Raw genomic sequence first — 19,478 nt, 5'->3', positions numbered from 1 at the left:
CTCCCCCTGTCTGCCTGCAGACCCACAGCGCCCTGTGCTGGGGTGTTAGGTCTCTCTGATACCCCAGGCCCTCCCCCTGTCTGCGAGATATGGGCTGCATTACACACAGCGTGTTAAAGTGTGACCCATCAGTTTGAGAGGAGACTTGCACGCTCCAGGCCTGTGCAGCGGCTCATAAGCCAGCTCTGCACACACACAGCCTGTTGGGCCCTCTGTCCCGCTGGTTGGTGTGTTTCAGCCTGCAGCTGTCCTGGTCCTGCTGAAGCCAGCTCTCTGCAGGACCAGCCAGCGTTCCAATGTGTGTTAGGATTCCATACGCCACCCGTGCCAGATGGGGCCTTCATTTCAGTGCGGCAAGGGTGTCTGTGACCCCTTTCACCCGGTTTGCAATGAAAGATTGGCTATTCTGCATTTTCTTATGGAAAATTCTATATCAGAAGACAGGAGATTTAAAAATTAATTCAAGATTAATTTAGAGATGGCTGCACATGGAATTATTTGGCTAACTGATAAAAAATGAAATTTTCACTACAAAGAGAGAAAATGGTAGAAGTGTCAAATTTTAATCCCATTTCCTATGAAGAATTATCATGTCTCAAGACCCTTCTTGGAACCTCAATTAATCACCCAAGCTTCAGCTTCTCTCACACGGCCTGTGAGAGGGCGTGTGTCCACCAGGGTGCAATGTGTGTGTGGTAAAGGATTATTGTTTAGAGGGAGAAAAGATTAATTTATCCTGTACTAAGGTTTATAGAAAATAAAAGCAAAAGGAAAAAGTAGAGTGAATATTTTATCCAGGTAGAGGAAAACTTGTTACTTTTTTAAGCAAATGAGGAATAGACCAAAAACCACACAAAACCATGTTTTGAGTTCTGTTAAGTTTTGATGTCTACTAAAAACAACACAGGCCTCACTGTCTCCCTAAATCAAAAAGAAAGTCGCAACTCCAGAAAACTCCTTATAAATATGAAGGCACTTTTGGTGTGGGGGAGGTTGTGGTTAAACTATAATTAAAAAACATACTTAGTAATGAAATCGACATGAATTAGGTCCTCGCCTCAAAATTGCATTGTGTCTTAGAGCAAAATATACATTTTTTAAAGTGGTCATGTTACCTCCTTAAGGCATATGCTACCCAAATGAAAAATCAGGCAATAAAATCACAAAAGAGTGGTTATGCTCTGTTTTAAAATATTAAAAGCTGAACTTTCTCTGCACATCCCCCAGCTTCAAAAGGCAGGATGCGTCTGGACCGCTCTGTGTGGCTTGAGTCTTCTCCCCTCCAGTTTTATACGTGAATGCACATTGGAGAGAGGATGTACGCTAAGCAGGAGACTAACCTTCAATAATGCATTTGGTTTAATGCCCTATTTGGTCCGATCATTTCCCGAAAACTATTCACGTGATACTTGATTTTCAAAGCACAGAAAGGAAAAATCAAGCAAATTACAGTGGAACTTTGAAAGAAATGGGATGGAATGGAGTGGAATTGAATATGCTTTCAGAGCAGTCCTCAGTACATTAAAGGGCCTCGCAATTATGAAATTAGCAGAGAGCCCCTGCATGTGGGTTCTGCGAAAATAAAGTGGGCTGCCATCAATGGAGGCTGGAAATTCTGCCAGATCAGGTGTTTTCATCCTGTGGGGAAAGAGTCCTCATTTGCAAAGCCCTCCCTGCCCCCAGTCCATCTTGTGCCTGTCTGTGGCTGGTTACCTCATTAAAGGAAACCATTTCAAAGGGACTGCTGTGGTTGACGGCTTTTTTTTTTGCTGAATCAGCAAGCTTGATGTTGAATCAATTTCTGCAGCTTCCACCTTTTGAAAGCAAGAAAATATGGTTAGCTGAACAATGGCCTTAATTTGCAGAATATGTGAAGACAGAGGCAAGAGGAGCGAGAGCGGAGAGAAGGCTTTTATTTACAGGGATGATCAATGCTGAGCTCCGAGGGTCCCACTTTATTATTGTTATTACTACAGGTTTTTCCTCCACGTTCGCATTTTTAAAATGGGATAGGAGATGGAAGATTGCATAGAGTAGTAGTTTTAAACGTTTTCAAAATAACTATTACCTCCTTCACAGAGTAAACAGAAATCCGTGTGACCTGGTCGTGGGGCCTTGGGAAGCGGGCAGAGGACAGATGTCCGTCCAGCTTCCTCACCTCCCTGCTCTGTGTCCGGAGGGTGCTTTCCCCAAGGCTGTAGCGATGACCACAAAAGGACACAGCTTCGAAGCTGCATCCCCGCCCAGAGCTGGGAAACACGGAAGGACGGGCAGGCCTGGTGGGGAGTAAGGTGCCATTCTGATTTGGAACCTGGGAGGTTTGAATCTTTGAGACATCGGAATGGCCATGCTGGTCGCAGAGTTAGATTATCAAAGAGAGGCAAGCCTTGGAAGAGATTGAGTGGTGAGTTGTGGGATTGGGTGGTGAGGATACTGATGTCCTCAGAGTTAATGAGAACCAAAGAAAAATGGAGGAGAAACTTCAGGATATTCCAGAATGTAATAAAGAAAGGCACCAAGAAGGAGCAGCCAGAAGCAAGATGAGAGCAGGTAAGACACAGCAGAACTTGTTCCAGAGCCAGCCGACAAGAAAAGGTGGGCGGGTGGGGGGTGCTGGCCGCATGTGCACGGTGAGGATGACGCTCATGGGGGTGGGGGTGCTGGTCGCGTGTGCATGGTGGGGATGACGCTCATGGGGGTGGGGGGTGCCGGTCACGTGTGCATGGTGGGGATGACGCTCATGGGGGTGGGGGTCCTGGCCGCGTGTGCACGGTGGGGATGACGCTCATGGGGGTGGCGGTGCCGGCTGGGTGTGAACGGTGGGGATGACGCTCACGGGGGTGGGGGTGCCAGCCACGTGTGCACGGTGACGATGACGCTTATGAAGACAACCGGCTGGATGTGGGACTTTAAAGTCTACCTGGTCTTGAACAAGTTGGCTGCTGCTATGCAGCCTCATATTGTCAAACTTTAGCTTTTCCCAAATTAAAATAATCCAGGAAGTCTTAACAATTTTACTAAAAACAGCAAGTGATGATATGAAACTGTGAGTGCTCAAAGGAGGGACCGTGTCCATTTTTTCTCTCTATTCCTAACAGCTGTGGTATTGAGAACAGGGCAGGCACTTAGTTTGGGTCCATGCGTGAAAGGCTTCACTCTTCTTCCTTCTGACGTGGAGGCTTTGGTCCGCCTTTCCAAACAGTTCCAAGCTCTTTGAAGGCAGAATCTGTATGAGAAGAACTTTCTTATGAAAACCTTTGAACCTATCTGGACACAAAACAATGACTCTGGATGTTTTCTTTTAATTGAATGTATGGTTCATTCAGAATAATCAATGACAAGATAGCCATAAAGCTGAGACGACAACAGAATCTGAAAGACAGGCTCTGTGATGGTTATCAGATGATGAAATGTCTCCAGGTGCCACCTTCGAGGACCTTTCCAACAACCTGCACTGTGACCTTGCAGTTGGGAGTGTCCCCACAGCCAATAGGCACCAGACAAGAAGGCCAAGTGCAGCTGTCTCAGAATCCTCCACCTGGGAAAACCTTACTTCCAGGGTTCTGCTGCCCCAGTGCCTGCTGTCTGAGCCTATCGGGTCTCCTAGAAAACATGAATAAGTTGTACTTTAAGGTCTGTGGCTCAAGGAAGGTGTTTACCAAGACGCTCATCAGGATGGCTGGCGGAAGGAACACACGATTTAGAACAAGACGACCTGCCTTTAAATCTCCACTTCACCAGGGAAGTGAAATCCAGCCGGTCCATTCCCCTCTTTGAGATCTCATTGTGAGATGGTGATGATTTCAGCCACTTCTTGATGCCTTTGTGAGGATCAAATATGATCACATATTGAAAACCCTTTGTAGGGGACCTTAGTGGACCCTCAAATGGGGCAAATGTGGATGAGTCACAGACCTCGCTGTGCCCACCGTCGGCTCCCAGAGAGGGGTCTCTGGGGTGTATTTCAGTCCAGAGGGAGCAGGATGTTCACAGAGCTAACACGGAATTAGTGATGTGAAAAAATACAGATATTTTGATTCTATCTTATACATATAGATAACAGCACAGATAACCCATCATAGATGGCTTCCTTTTCTTGTGAATATGTCTCCTGTATCCTCTTTTTTTTTTTTCCTGGAATTTCTCCTTCTTGGAAGACGCTAAGCACCCTGAAAAGCTAAGTAGATACCAGGTCTGGGCTCAGGGGACAGGAGTGGGAAGCAGAGCCAGGCCCAGGTGGCTACCCTCCGATGTCCCTGATCCCTTCCATAAGGACACAGGGCTGGCTTTTCCCAGGCCTTCCTGGCACCTAGCACGCGTGTCTGGTTCCTACCAGTGGGTGCAGCAGAATCCCAGCCTTCCTGGAGGCTGTGGCCTCCCCTCCCAGCTTCCTTCCTCACTTCCCAGCTGGGGATGGTGGTGTCATATGTGGAAGAAGCCTGTGTCCTTGAGCTGCCTCAATGAAAAAAAAATCTCAGACCACTGTGGAACACCCATGTCACAGAGAGAGAAGCTTCATGTCAGCTCCTGTTATATTGTGGCCTAACGTTAGCCATAGCAAACGTCTTGTCCACGTCCTGAGCTGGGGGGATAAGATAATCTGGGTTCACACATACTCCATGCCAGCTTGAGAGTGCAGGGTTTTCAGCAGAGATTTGGGGTCAAAGTCTACAAACTGTAGAACGTCCATCCAACAAGCTCCTTCTCTTTTATCTTGCATGTGTTTAACTCAGGGACAAAAGGTGACAACTGGAGCCAAGGTGAGTAATGGCTGTCCTTTGTGTAGGATTTGGGTTCTGGTTAGGACCCTTGGGCTGTGAGTTATACAGACACACTCAAGGAACCTCAGGGACACCAAATGTCACAGGCTTGAAGGATGTTACTGCACTAGGTGGACCTCTGGGGATTTAGCACCAACATCTGAACTGATGGATTCTTTGTGAAGGCGTTTTGGTTCTTTCTGTCTGTCTGCTCTGTCGCCCCCTTTACCAAAGTTCTGTCTTTACTTCCCCCTGTTTCATCTTCCCCATAATTTCAACAAGCATATGGGAGCCATTTTCTCCCCGGCCCCTATTTGATGTGACCCTCCAGCTGTGGTGCCCAGCCAGCAACGGGCAGCTTTGTTCTTCCTGTACATCAAGCTCTGCCTGTTTTTCTTTCTACTTTAAACGTGGGACACCACGAGTTCTTGGGTCCTGCTGTCTCCTCCAGCCCCATCAGTCGTGATCGGACTTAGATGGAGAAATGTGATATTTCAAAGATGACTTTGGGGGGCAGCCAGGATCATGGACAAAGCAGATGTTCTCCAGGGGGAATGTGGGATGATGGGTAAGATTAGCATCTCTGGAGCAGCAAACAGTCAAAAGCTAAACAAACGTTGGCTGCTATGCGTATTGTCAATGTGTATATCGCGCGTGTGTATTTACATATACACATTTCATGTTAATTCTGTTTTAGTATCGTGCAAGGTGTTGAAAAAATAAATTGTAAAATAACTGTTGATTTTTTGGCAGTTAATTGTTTACTTGGGGAGGGATAAAAGCACACATATAAATAATTAACAATAAATAATAATGAACCAATTAATAGACCTAATTAATAAGGTCAAAGGCACTAGCCGTACCCTTGGTGCTGGGAACCCAAAGAACAGACCAAAGTTCTCCACAGGGGCCTGTGCAGACTCTGTGTTAGCACAGAGAGAGGATCAGCCCTCCAGTTTCGCTTCTGGCCATGTGACCTTCGGCCACCTGATCCTCAGTTTCCTAACCCATAAAATGGGTGTTTTCATGCCTATCTCATACCCCAGGCTGTTTTGAGGATATGGGATGATGCTTGGAAAGTGGGAACAGCTGTCTCAGCGCCTGGCTTGTGGCCAGAGACCGTATCTTACACCCCACTGAATCACCAGGACCTAACAGTGACAGGCACACAGCAAATGTGCCAGAAATATTAGATCTTCTGGTTTTTTCATTATTACTTATTTTAGTCAGTAAATAGAATATTTACTTGTTCTCTAAATCCCTCCCAAGAGAACGTGGCCTTCTTCTGGAACCCTGAGGAAGTGCTGGCCTGTACAGCACTCATGGTCGCTGAGACCCTTCCCGACTCTAGCTGTGTCTTGCTGGTGCATTTGAATTTTGTATTTTGGAATAAAATAGCCTCTTTTGTGCACATTTATTACCTTGTACATGTTCTTGCTGAAATCCACCCTGTATATTTATTGGCCATTTTTTTCTATTGGAATTTTTTGTTATTCTCTAGATATGAACTTCCCAATAGAACTTTCCAGAATCATCTGAAGAGTGTTCCATACTTGTACAGACCAGTGCAGCTGCATAGTGTCTGTTGACTGCTTGAATGCAGCCAATGGCATTGAGGATCTAAATTTGTACTTGAAGTTTAAATTTAAATAGTCACACATAGCTAGTGGCTGCTGTATTGGAAAGTACACCTTTAAATCGTTATGAGACCCACTTACTCAGAAACCATCTAAAAAGATGCATAATGGAATAGATACCAGGATCAATTCCAGACGAATCTACTCGCTGTGTCCTACTCGCTCTCCCCTCTTCCATAATAACATTTACCTGGGACGCTAACCATAGGTTATACGTCAAACCCACGCCCGACAGCAAAGATCCCAGGGAACATTCTGGCTTAGTTGAAGCTGGATACGAAAACCGATTTTCATAAGAGAAAAATATTTGTGTTGAAGTCTTGCTTCAGGTGAAGGGAATGTGAACCACAGTCCCTTGGGGACAAGGTGAAGGGCGATGAGCAGAGGGAGGAAAGAGGACCTGGCTCTGGTTTGGGGGAAATCAAAGCGTCACTTGGGCCCCCGCTCCAGGGTGAGATGCCAGGGTCCCAGGGCACCACGGTGCTCCCTGCTGTCCCAGCAGTGGGACACAGAGTTCTGGAACCGGGTGGCTGGTATCAGACATTAGACACGGTTAATACCAACTCCAGAACAGCTTTCAACAGAGCTGCCTCTGAGCTTGGGTTCTGGGAGAAGAGACAAACGTCTCCTTTCTAAAGCAGCTGAGGGGGTGAGGCATTTCTGAATGCTCGACTGTGTATTTAATACCTTCTTTAAGTATTTGCGAAGGAGCTGGGTGGCACTTCAAGTTCAGGTTTTCACACAAATCATCCCTATATTTTCTTCCAATATGATTTGGATAATTGACTATCTGATAGCACCATTCAAGTTCATTGGTGAGGGCTCCAGCAATGATCACTAGTAACAACTATGGATCATGAAGGAGAAATGATCACCCACAGTTCTTCTCAGAAATGATCCTCGGTTGTCAAAATCTCCCTGGTGATGGCCTGCGAGGACATGCCATGTTCTGGGGTGGGTGGGCACCATGGTGTGCATCTTGGGTATTTCTAATAGAAGCATCATTATCTTACCGTTGGCCAAGCCTGAGGGGGAAGGTGGGCCACCTCTGGCCATGTTCTGGGACCAGTTTCAGCACACAGCAGAAATGGTTTTGCAAAATGGACTCAGGTCACTAATCGACAAACAAATTCTTTCTATTAAAAATTACAGCTCCCATGTTCAGATGGAGAGAAAAGCGCTCTCATTTTTCCCCAGTTTCCACTGTCTAGCACGAGTTATCAAGCTATGTTCTGGAAGCATGCCAGCAATGCAGATCATCAAAGTGAACTTCGGAAGAAGTGTGAATTTCTCAGGGTGGTGTCACAGGCATGCAACTGGCAGTCTGTGCTTTCCGGGCTCCACTATAGTAAGAACATTCCTAGGAAGGTAAGTATTTGAGACGCACATCTTGATAACCCAGATTTTTAGCTGAAAAGGAACTGAGGAGATGTTTCCCCCCACGGGGGGGTTTCCGTCCGGTCCATGCTGAAAAGACATTAACAGGAAGACCTTGCCACCAGGAGATGTGGCGGCAGGAAGTGCAGCCCCGCTAATTTATGAGGTCCCATACCTTAGAACTCTAGGCCAGGCTGGGCTGGGCCCCCCCATCTCACCCAGCAGGGGCTCTCAGGCCAGAGGCTGCAACGTTTCCAAACCTTTTAATTGATCGGTTCTTCTGATCAAAAGCCTTAAAGCACTAGAGTCCCCAGCATCTTTTGGTAGTTCTGTTCCTGTTTCAAATTGGCTCTTGAATTACATAAATGATAATTTTGTTCCAAGCTTAGATCCATAAGGGATTCTAATCTTGGGTTATTCTGGAACACACAGTGGGTTTCACTAGGTAGTCTTATTTCAGAAGCACCCAAGTGAAGTATAATGATGACTAGTAGCGCTGGGTTGTTGCTCATTTGGGAAAATGTTCTCATGCGAAGTGACTAGACGTCCCTCTGATTCTTGGAATATGAAGGGAAAAATATATTTATAAGAAACGGTGAAAAGGAATGTTAAGTGGGCAAAAGAACATTCCAAAGGAAATTAAAGCAGTCAAGGGTCCTCGGGTGCATGCCCCGTAGCAACCCAGGAGCGGCACACTGGTTACTAGTAACGGGCGGCGTCCCTCCCCAGCCCCGGTGCCCGGCCTCTAGACGGGCCGTCTTCCCTCTGAAGAGGAATTCCCAGGGTCGTCATCATCATCATCATCATCACCACTCACCTTCTTCCTCCTCCACACCCCTTCACCCGCTGGGGCCTGGGAGGGTAGGCAGAGGCTGGCTGCTGGTCTGTCCTCAGTAATGGAAGCTGTGCATTTACCCCGTGCACCCCGGCTTGGCTACAGTGAGCGGCTTTGGTGGCACCGACCCTGCCGGGCAGTGGTGTGCCCTTTCCCACACATTACACGGTCTCTTTGGCTCAACATCCATATTCTTTTAACTGCAAGGTGACGGAATGGCAAGTGCACATGGTGACATTGCTGCAGGGGCGAGGGTGGCCTTCCAGGCAGGGAGGACTGGTGTCTGGAGGAATGGTGGCATGTAGTTGGGGGCAGTCCAGAAGAAACCCAGCAGCAGGAAAGCCAGTATGCCAGGAGTGCTGGGATATTAAAGGGACGTTTCCTGTTGTCCTGCGATGTCCACTGAGGACTTTATGTTGAGGAGGACAGGTGATAGTAATTCTAGAGAAAAGTTAGACTGCTCTAGACGGAGCTTGCTAGCAGGGAATGATCAGCTCCTGTCATCTGACTTCTGATCCATTTGAACGCAACCTTAAAACTCATCATAAATCAAAAACATTTTTTAAAAATCTTAGGAGGTAGCACTATTTTGTATCTTGTTCCTTCTCCTCAAGACAAGTGAAGAGGGCCAAGAGACACCCCTGTTAAGATTGGGGCTGCTGGCCAGAAGGTGAAGCTGACCTCTCACTGCCCAGCCCCCCTCGGCCTGGATGGCGCTGGGTGCAGAAACTCACAGCCCACACCGACCTGAGCACGAAATTCTCAAGCTGACATGTCCTGAGCCTGGGGACAGAAGGTTTGACACCTGACTCCAACCAGGAGAGATAGGGAGGTGAGAGGCCCCTCTCAGGAGGGAGGGGAGACAGAGCTGGGGGCGAGGGATTGGCACCCCAGACTTTAGAGGAGTGGGATGTATGAAACTCCACACAGGTTGAGTGGATGAAGGACAGAGAACCCCTGAAAACTTAGACCACCTTGGACAGACTAGTCGGAAGAAATGATAGAATTCCAGAAACTTTGGAATTTTTCATGTACATTTTAATATACCTCTTTGCTAAAACTGACTAAACAAACAAAAGTACGTAAAATCAACAGAGACCACCCCTGTGAAACTGGGGGAGGGTTCTGGTGGCGGGACGTGTCACAGAGTACGCATCAAGAGCAATAAAATGAAGATGACACAGGCCATAGTGATGCAACTCCATTCCCCAAGAGAATGAAATCACTAAATAGAAAATAAAGTCAAGAATTTCTAAAAAAAAATTCACTTTTGAGGACAAAGCCTGGCAACCCAGAGGGACCAGCTGCTCCTGGAGATGCCACCTGGGCTCCTTTCTCCACCACAGGCCAACAGCTCCTCTACGGTCAGCAGCAGAGCTGGGGACCCACATATGTGAGTGACAGTGTCCTGTTTGCTGATAGCGGTGAATCCCTCTGATATTTGGAGATGATGCCTGACCTGGGATGGGGTGTTTAAGGCCGAAGCCAACTATCTATATTGGGAAACACCAGTAAGGTCAAAAAAATCTTTTGTTTAAACTAAAAACCAGTAGTAACCAAAGCAACAGAAAACTCACATTGTCACATCAGACAAAAAAGCCTCAAAACACAGGAAAAATCCATGGAAAACGCCCATGACAGATTGGGCTGTGCTTTTCTAGTGCAGAGAATGTGGCAAGAATTCAGTACGTGGGGGAGGAGATCCCCAAATCGTCTGCTAGGGCTGGGACACCCGTTCGCCTCCTTAGGCACCTGCTTTCCTGAACAGATGACGTGTACCCGTCACTCAGCGCTCCCATCACTGGCAAAGGCAGAACGCGAATGGAGTTGAGTCTGGGGAAGACAGGAGGGTGCACACACATTGACCCATGTTATTCTGAGGCCCATTGGTAGCAAGAAAGGGATGGCTGCTTTTAAAACATAAATAAGCTGCTCAGGGAAAGAAATAGAGGAAAATAAACATAAGAATCTGAACATATTAATGGAATATTTTGAAAGATTTACATCAGGAAACAAACAATTTATCAAATACGTCATTCATTCTTTCAAGAAAAAGAAAAAATCTTCTGAAATAAAATATTGTTTGATGACAACACCCTGAGACGTAAAGGGAACTTTTGTAACTAAGGGAATAAAGTAGGGAGACAGGTGATGCTATTGCAACACTGGGGAGAATTCAGAGCATGCAGGTTGTTATTTGCGTGTGAAGTCAATGAAAGCAAATTTCGGAATGTGAAGCGTCAAGTGGTCCAGGTTCTCTCTATCTCCTTTCTCTGGAAATCATCTATATGAAGATGTAATTGGAATAAATAACCCACAAATTGGGAAACAGTGGTAGAAGACACGGTGATACGATTAAAATTGATTGAAATTAAATTTAAATAATCAGGAACTTTGCTTTCTAACTAGTCAGTATTATCTTTCATGAAAGAAAACAGGTGTGCATTAATTGGGTGTAGGCATGTGTGCTTGCCCCCACTCCCCCAAATTCGTGGGAACAAAACTTAAATACTGCTGTTGATTCAACCAGCCACACTACTTAAGGCATGTGTCCTTGTGAGCACAAAAGGGAGGGCACTTCTGCAGTCCCCTCAGAAGGGCCAGGTCCTGAGTGACTGCAGAGTCTTAGCATCCCTCCATGGCAGGCCAGGTACCTCAAGACACTCTCATGCCTTGAGGCCGCTCAGCACCTGATACTTAACCACAAAAATGGCTCCTGTTTTCAACATTTCAAAGCAAAACCTGAATTTGTTAGCCTTATCAAAAGGCTTTCTCAGCCTCTAGTAATGTGTCTTCCTAGGACTGTTGGAGGGTAATTTTCACAAATGCTTTTTGTCTTTCCCATGACATTTGGAATCGCATCCCACATCGGCTGTACTTCTGCAAAACTATTTGTCTGTAGTAGACTAGGGAAGAGATTCAAAGAGTTAACTGCCAACCCTGAGGTACAAAGTGGGAAAGAATGTAGATATCCCAATATAATTCTCTTTTATGGAAAAAATAAATATCACTTTGTTTAATACTGGCTTATCATTGCTATTAATAAAAACAGATTATTCCTTCAGATTAAATGGGGGCAAGAACCCAAATCCACAAGATCATATCACAACTGATTAAAAGTGATTGTAACCACAAACAACTGTGGAATCAAGAAAACAATAAAACATAACTTGAACCTGAAAAACGGAGATCATGAACTGGTTATTTACTGGGAAGAACATCAAAGTCTTATTCAAGTATCCACCAGTTACTTACATTGTGCGACGCATGTGAGACAATTTTGGATGGTTTTTATTTTATTACTTACACTATTATTTAATTATTAAAGCAATGTACTATATTTTTTGAGATTAGACCCAAGAATAAAGTCATTTTGTTGAATCTCTTACACCACTTACCAATGCAAATACCTAGCTCTGGATAGTGATTCCCGAGGGTCACAATGACCTAAGGTCCTGTGTTCCCTTTGGTCTTTGAAGAAATGTGCAGAGATGTTCAGAATTTATGTTTCTTTTAGGTAATGATTTTTAGCAAGAAGCTTTACATCAATAAAATTCTGATTAATTTCCTGATCACACGGAGCAGTAATCCATCTCTCACTCTAAATACACTTCGACTGTCCAGTTGAAATGTCAAGACGCTTGTTGAATACACACTGAACGTCCAGGTTTATCAAGAACCCTCCTTTCCCTTTCTACTCCTGCCTTTTCTCCTCGTCTCATCTGTTATAAAAATTTGTACCTCTATAAAGATTAGAGAAATCTTGTGATTTGATTTTCTGGTAGCTGGCAAAAAAATCTTGCGGTTTTGCCAAAGTGGTGGGAACAACGTGATTATCACTTCCCATTTCTGACATACTTCACACCTGCTCTCGGAAGTTCGTACCGTAAACTGTTGATGCTGGTTTTGGTTAGGCCAAAGTGAAGTACATCAAATTTCCTTCCAACTGTTACCAATTGCAACGAGCAAAGGAAAAAAGTGGCATAATCAATGATTTTTCTCCACGAACTGAGCAAGTAAATTTTCCCAACTGGCTTAGAATAAATATAAGATGTGAATGACTTTGGTTAACTTTGGGAGGAATTTGATGAGTGTCTGTTTTCAAGTCTCTGGCCATAGGGACAGCTCTTTCACCCAGTCCTGGAATAAAATCCAGTCCATTCGAGAGCTCAGTCACCAGAATGCGTCCTGTCAGTTGTACATTCCATACTGTGAAGCTCTTGTCCTATAAATCAAAGCTTTGTGTCCACTTTAAATTAGAATTTACTTTTTGGCATTTTAAGGAGGCTCAAAGAAATATTTCCATAAAGTTAGGCTGGGATATTAGCAACTATCATGCCAGAAGGCAAAAGACCAGAGAGCTGCTTGCATATTTTAATACTGAGCACTAAGTCTGATGATGCAGTCGGCATATTTTATTAATTATCATACATGTGATTTATTGGATTTAATCATAGCCTTATTTGCAGCATTGGTGGACAGAAATCAGTTGAGTAAATATTTAAGACAAGCTCCAGCTCTCATCCCTGTTGTTTTAAAGGTATCAGTGAAGACAAATTACCCACTATTATGAATGACCTTTAATGATATGCTGATGACATAAAAATAAAGATAATAAATATTAATCCACCTTGTAGTCCTCCTTCCATTATGTTGCTGACATTTCAGCCTCATTCCTTATGCTATTTTAAATGTAAATAAACGGAGTTTTGCTCCAAAGTAATTTATTTTAGGGAAAAGATGCAAATTAATAAAACTGTGTGTAGCTGGGGTACTAGGGGAGCACTCTATACATGAAATAACAGATTTGGGGGTTTGCCTTTTCTGGTTAGTTAAGAGATATAATAAAATGAGACTGCCCAGAAGACAGTAGGTTTTCCGTTAGCCTGGCCGTGTGGCCCAGCTTGGTGGCCGCCTCAGCCGTGCCCTGCCCTTGCTGCCTGGGCCTCAGGCCAGCAGCTGCTCTGAGCCCGCAGAAATGAGTTGGCTTCCTGCACAACTGAGACTATCCCCTTACCATGACAATGGCTCCAGAAGGCTTGGTGACAGAAATCCCAGCCCCTTCCTCATCAAATCCCCTCGTCTCTTCTGCTTTTCCTAGAAGGTAAGTCAAAGCCTATTTTCATTAATACACAACATTAAAATAAAAACAACAGCAAAATTTATAGCTTATTTTGGTGCAAACCTTCCTACTAAATTTACAGGGAACAACAGAGACCTGGATGGCAAAATCTCCTGGAACGACAGCAAGAGTTAGGGGCATCAGCAAAGGGAAAACCTGGCCGAGGGGGAAAATTCCAAAGGAAGGAGATTCTAACACAAATTATAATAAAATCACCTTTAGAATAATCGACCAGGAACTTTCAGAATCCAAAATGTTCCTATCTTTACTATTCCTCCCTTTGGACACGTAGTTAACTAAATATAAATACGGCTGGGTCATTGCAGAATTCCACATTTTTTAATTTGAGCTCAAACATGAGAAAATAAAGAAATTGCTTTGAAAACTCACTGACTTTTAACATAATGTTATGGAATAGTTAATGATCTATAATAGATTATATCCACAAAAGCTGCCTTTGCTGTTCAGAAAGCATCTCTTGGTTTAAAACATAAGTTACAGTTACTCTGAGGTCGGGGCTCTTTATTTCTGAAGTCAGGGGTCCTCGAGGGGGTTACGCCCGTGTTCTGGAAACAATCCTGGAGAAAGCTTGATTTCAAGACTGTTCACTATTTGACTTCTCCTCAGAGACTGCCAGAAATAGTACCAATGAGTACTTAAAATGACGGCTGTTTGAAGCGACTGGTCTGCTCATCTGGGAGGCCCGGGATGGAGATGATTAATGGTCAGCATCCCTGGAGCAGGCAGAGGGAGGGGGGTTAGCAGCCCCAGCTGTTCATTCGTTCATTCAGCAAGTTCACTGAGCATGGCTTTGTGTCCAGAGATGTTCTTGACCATTGGAAAGTAGCAGCTAGACAAACAAGATCTTTCTTCCCTCATGGAGCTTAGGTTCCACTGGGGAAGGCCAGCAGAGGTGAGCAGGGGGGTAGTGTGCCAGGCAGGGAAGAAAAGGAAGCTGACCACCAGGCCTGGGACCAAAGGAGGCAGCGGGCAGGAACTGCTCTAAGTGTCGCTCGAGAAGGCACCTTGAGCAAATGCTTGGAGGAAGGATACGACCAGGGACATTTGGGACAGTCAAGCACTGCAGGTATTGAAGAAAGGATTTTTGGCCAAAGGGAGAGCAGAGGGTGAAGCCCTGATGTGCAGCCATCTTTGCTGTGTTCACCAGGGAACAGGGCTGAGAGCCATGTGGCTGGAACTCAGCCCCTGGGGGAGGGAGAGAAGAGAGCTCTTCTGCGAGGTAGGCTGGGGTGCTCTGCAAAGCGTCTGGCCTCGCTGAGACAGGAAGTCAGCAGAGAGTCTTGAGCAATGAGCAATGTGATCTGAGAAATTTCAAAAGGTGTTGTCAAAGATGAAGAGCATGGAGCAGCATCCGAGGAGGGGGAAGGAGGCCACTGCACTCTGCCAGGGGACGGTGGTGTTGGTGCCAGGGTGGGAGCAGGCCAGGTGGGGGAAGTGCTCCATTTTGCATGTATACAGTAGAGCCCGCATCGCTGACCAGGTCCCTGCACCGACCACCTACTTATGCTGACCTAATTTTCATAGACTGGCCACGCACCCTGTGTACACCTAAGGACAGTAGACCTAGTTGCTTACTTGACCACTCCTGTGTGTTGACCCGTTTGTTACAGTCCCTTGGGTGGCCAACTTACAGAGGCTTCCCTGTACATTGATAGCAATGCAGGAAAGGACCGAATTCAAGGACGGGTCTAAACTTTTTGACTAGAACAAATGGAAGGAACAAGTTCTGACTTGGGCTTGTTTGCTGAGGCTTCCGTGACAAAGGGCTGCCTACCAGGCAGCTTCAGCGATGGAATTACAGTTTTGCAGCTCCGCAGACACCAAGTCAGAGGTCAGAGTATCAGCTGGGTCGGCGCCTCCTGAGGAGTGCGTGAGACTCCTTCATGCTTTCTTGTTTCTGGATGTTTGCTGGCAACGTCTGGTGTTTCCTGGTTTGTAGAAGCATCACCCGAATCTCTGTCCTTGTCTCTCAGGGCCTTCTCCCCGGGTGATGCGTCAGTGTTAAAATGAAATCAACCCAGGACAGGGCAGGGCCCTGATCCGAATGACTGTTGTCCTTATAAAAAGGGGAAATTTTGTGGTGGGTGAAGTGGCTCACACCTATAACCTCCCGAGTTGGAGACTTGAGAGTAGAGAAGGCTCAAAATACACCACAGTCATGGAGGAGAGTAAGGGAAAGAGCCATCTAAGGAGTGGTTCTCAAGGGAAGGCCCCTGGACCAATTTTATTAGTATCATCTGTTAATTTCTTAGAAATGCACATTTTTGGACCCACCCAGACCTACTGAATCAGAACCTCTGGGGTTGGGCCCAACCACCTGTGTCTACCACACCCTCCCATTGATTCTGAGGAAGGACAAAATTTGAAGATCACTGACCTAGGAAAATGGTGAAGGATTACCAGTTCTGGTTAACAGGTCACTTTAAGTTGGTGTTCATAGATGTACAGTGAAACCAGACACCATGGTTCTACGTTTTCCAATGACATACAGCTCAATGGAAGTACAGACAAAAATAATAAATATAATAAATTTTTAAAAAGTCTAATTAAACTAATAGATTAGTCAGGGTATTCCAGGGAAACAACTAACAGAGTATGTGCGTGTGTCTTTTTGTGTGAGGTTTGTTAGAGCAATTGTCTCCCTGGATTATGAAGGCAGAGAAATCCCAAAATCTGTTCTGAAAGTCGGAGATCTGAGGAAGCTGGTGGTGCAGCTCAGTCTGAGGGGGAAGGCCTGAGGACTGGAGTCTAGTCCATGGATAGCAGAATAGACCAGTCACAGATAATGGAATAGACTGACCCTGAGTAATGCAATGGACCAACCATGGCTACAGAATGGACCAGCCATGGCTACAGAATGGACCAGCCATGGCTACATAATGGATCAGCCATGACTACAGAATGGATTGACCATGGCTAGCAGAATGGACCAACTAGGGCTACAGAATGGACCAACCATGACTAACAGAATGGACCAATCACGGCTAGCAGAATGGACCAACCATGGCTACAGAAAGGACTGACCATGGCTAGCAGAATGGACCAACCACGGCTAGCAGAATGGACTAGCCATGGCTACAGAATAGACTGACCATGGCTAGCAGAATGGACCAACCATGAACAATGGAATGGACCAACCGTAGATAACAGAATGGACCAACCATGGACAGTGAAATGGACCCACTCTAAGTAATGGAATGGACCGACCACAGACAGAAGAATGGACCAATCATAATTAATGTATTTCTGAGTATGAAGGATCAGGGAGAGTGTGCACCTGTGACTCTGTGGGGACACCAGCAGGTGCCTTTAGGGCCTTTGTTCAGAGGCAAGGTGGCCCGGGAGAAAGAGGAAATGAGCAGATGGTGGGGATGCCAGGAATGGGAGAGGCAAAGTAACACAGTGTCTGTACTTGAGTGGAGGAGGCTGGTAAATGCAAAATTCACCAACAGGACAGCCCGGGGGCAAAGGCTGCACCAGCGGACGAGTACAGCCACACAAGGACAGAGACCCCTCCACTGACCTTGGGATTGACCTTGGGCACTACAAATCCCACTGCAGAGATGTGCTTGTGCAGGCAGTCCTCAGCTATGGACGACCCGACTTACAGTGTTCTGTAATTACAAATGGGCTCTCAAGGCTCCCCAAAAGGATAAATTATAATTAAAAGATTGAATCACTAACTTGGAAATTAGCTTCTTCCACGCATGGAAACAAACTTACGTGGCCTAAGTGGCCACTGGCGCAGCGCCTTTGCCCTGCGGCTGGTCTCCTTGTTTAGATGGTTACTTTCCTCTTAACTTGTCTATTTGATTTTGTGAGTCTGTACTGACCAAGCATCTAAAGTCAAGTCCCCGGCAAGTCCAGGTGAGCCTGCCGTGGAGAGGAAGGTGATGACAATGGAAATGGAAATAGAAATAATGACGCGTTCAGAGAAAGGCCAGAGGTCATCACTCACTGGGGAGCACTCGGCTCTGTCACTCGAACGCTGGAACAGTTATAAAGGACACAGTGGGAATAATGGAGCGCGTGAAGGCAGTGCTCTGATGAGAGCATCAATTATTACTAACAGGATAGTGGATTAATTATGTAAATGGAAGGTTATTGTTGATTTGGTTAGAAGATCAAAACAAGCGTAACATTCCTATTAGCCCAGCTTTGATGCAACATTAGGTGAGTGTTAATCTGTAATACTCGGTTTTGAAATTTTGCTTATTTCCTATCTAAACATTTTGTATGGGTTTGTTTTTATGTTCTGTTTGTTTGAATTGAAATAAAAAGCATGAAAGGGCACAGTATTTTCTGTAACTTATTATTATACAATGGGGTGTTAGAGTACTATTATCATAGTATTCATTGTAGTATTATTACCACATTACGAGCCACTGTATTACTGAGATTGTTACTCTTACTGTCTATGTGCGGTTCATCGGGGTCTGAGTTACATACCATTCTAACATAAAGACATTCTTACAAACGTATCTTGTCTGTAACCCGGGGACCACCTGTACTTGGTAGGGTGAGGAGAATTACCACGTTCCAGGCTGCCACATTTCCATGTCCAAGGCAAAAGCAGTTACAATCCCACAGGTGCAACAACTCGAGGCCACTCATCTCCCTTATTTGGTTTTCCGCCGGATAAATGTGTTACTTACCTCGACTAGATAGTCAACCAGTTGAGTCTGGGTACCATGTATTCTGTGTTTTATTGTTTGTTTCTTTTTAATAATCCTCAAAATCTAATATGGACCTTTGCTCAGGAGGCAGAACATGGCCTTTGGAGTCAGAAAGATTTGAAACTGAATCTCAGCACTGCCAAATAATAGTTTTGAAGAAATTATTTAACATTTTTCCATTTCAGTTTTATCATTCCTGAAATCTGGGTGTGTGGCAACCTTGAGAGGCTGCTGCGAGGTGTCTGTGAGAGCAGAAATCCACCAGGGCTTCACGGCAGGAAGCCACACTCCAGACACGCAGGCAGGAGGGGGCAGTGCAGGTCAGCAGCTCCACTGGCCCCTGCCCCGGAGAGGAACTCGGGCTTCTGCGGAGAGCACGGGGAAATTTCAGTCGGCTTGTTTGGATACGGGCTGGGCAAACTGCGTTGGGGGTACGATGGAAGGAATGGAAGGAAATGGAAGAGGAGGAGCTTTCAGGAGATTCACCTTGGCTTGTCCAGCTGCCGTGGAAGTTCACTTTGGGAAGCAGTAAGAGATGGCACTTGAAGCATCCTTTATTTAGGACACTCTGAAAGGGCGTAAGTTGCTAGCTGAGAAGTTTAGACGTCGCGCTGTGCAGGGCACTCGGCAAGGGAGAGGGCTTCTGTGTCAAACACCACCTGAGAAGGCCCTGGCCTGGTAAAGATGAGTGTGTGCCTGTGTCGTGTTTTACGCACTCAGGACGTCTAGGGTGACAGGCAAAGAATGTTTTATCCCACAGCAGGACCTTTATTAACACAGTACCGAGTAGCGTGCAGCGCATGGGACAGGCTGTCTGCTGTGTGACCCTGAACAGGTGGGGAGATGTGTGCTGGCGGAGGTGTGAGTGTGGGATGCCCCGGGGCATGCTAAAATTGGGGTACCTGTGGCTGGAGGTTTCTCTGCTCCCTTCCTCTCAGAGAAGCTGCATCACACACCCTGTGTAACACACACTGCACCACACAGTATAACACAAAGTGTGTCACACAAACCGCGTCACACACCCAGTGTAACACACACTGCACCACACAG

This window comes from Otolemur garnettii, unplaced genomic scaffold, assembly GCF_000181295.1.
Source record: "Otolemur garnettii isolate 467f Iridium unplaced genomic scaffold, OtoGar3 scaffold00139, whole genome shotgun sequence".
Lineage (NCBI taxonomy): Eukaryota > Metazoa > Chordata > Mammalia > Primates > Galagidae > Otolemur > Otolemur garnettii.
Note: the sequence above shows the minus strand (reverse complement) of the source record.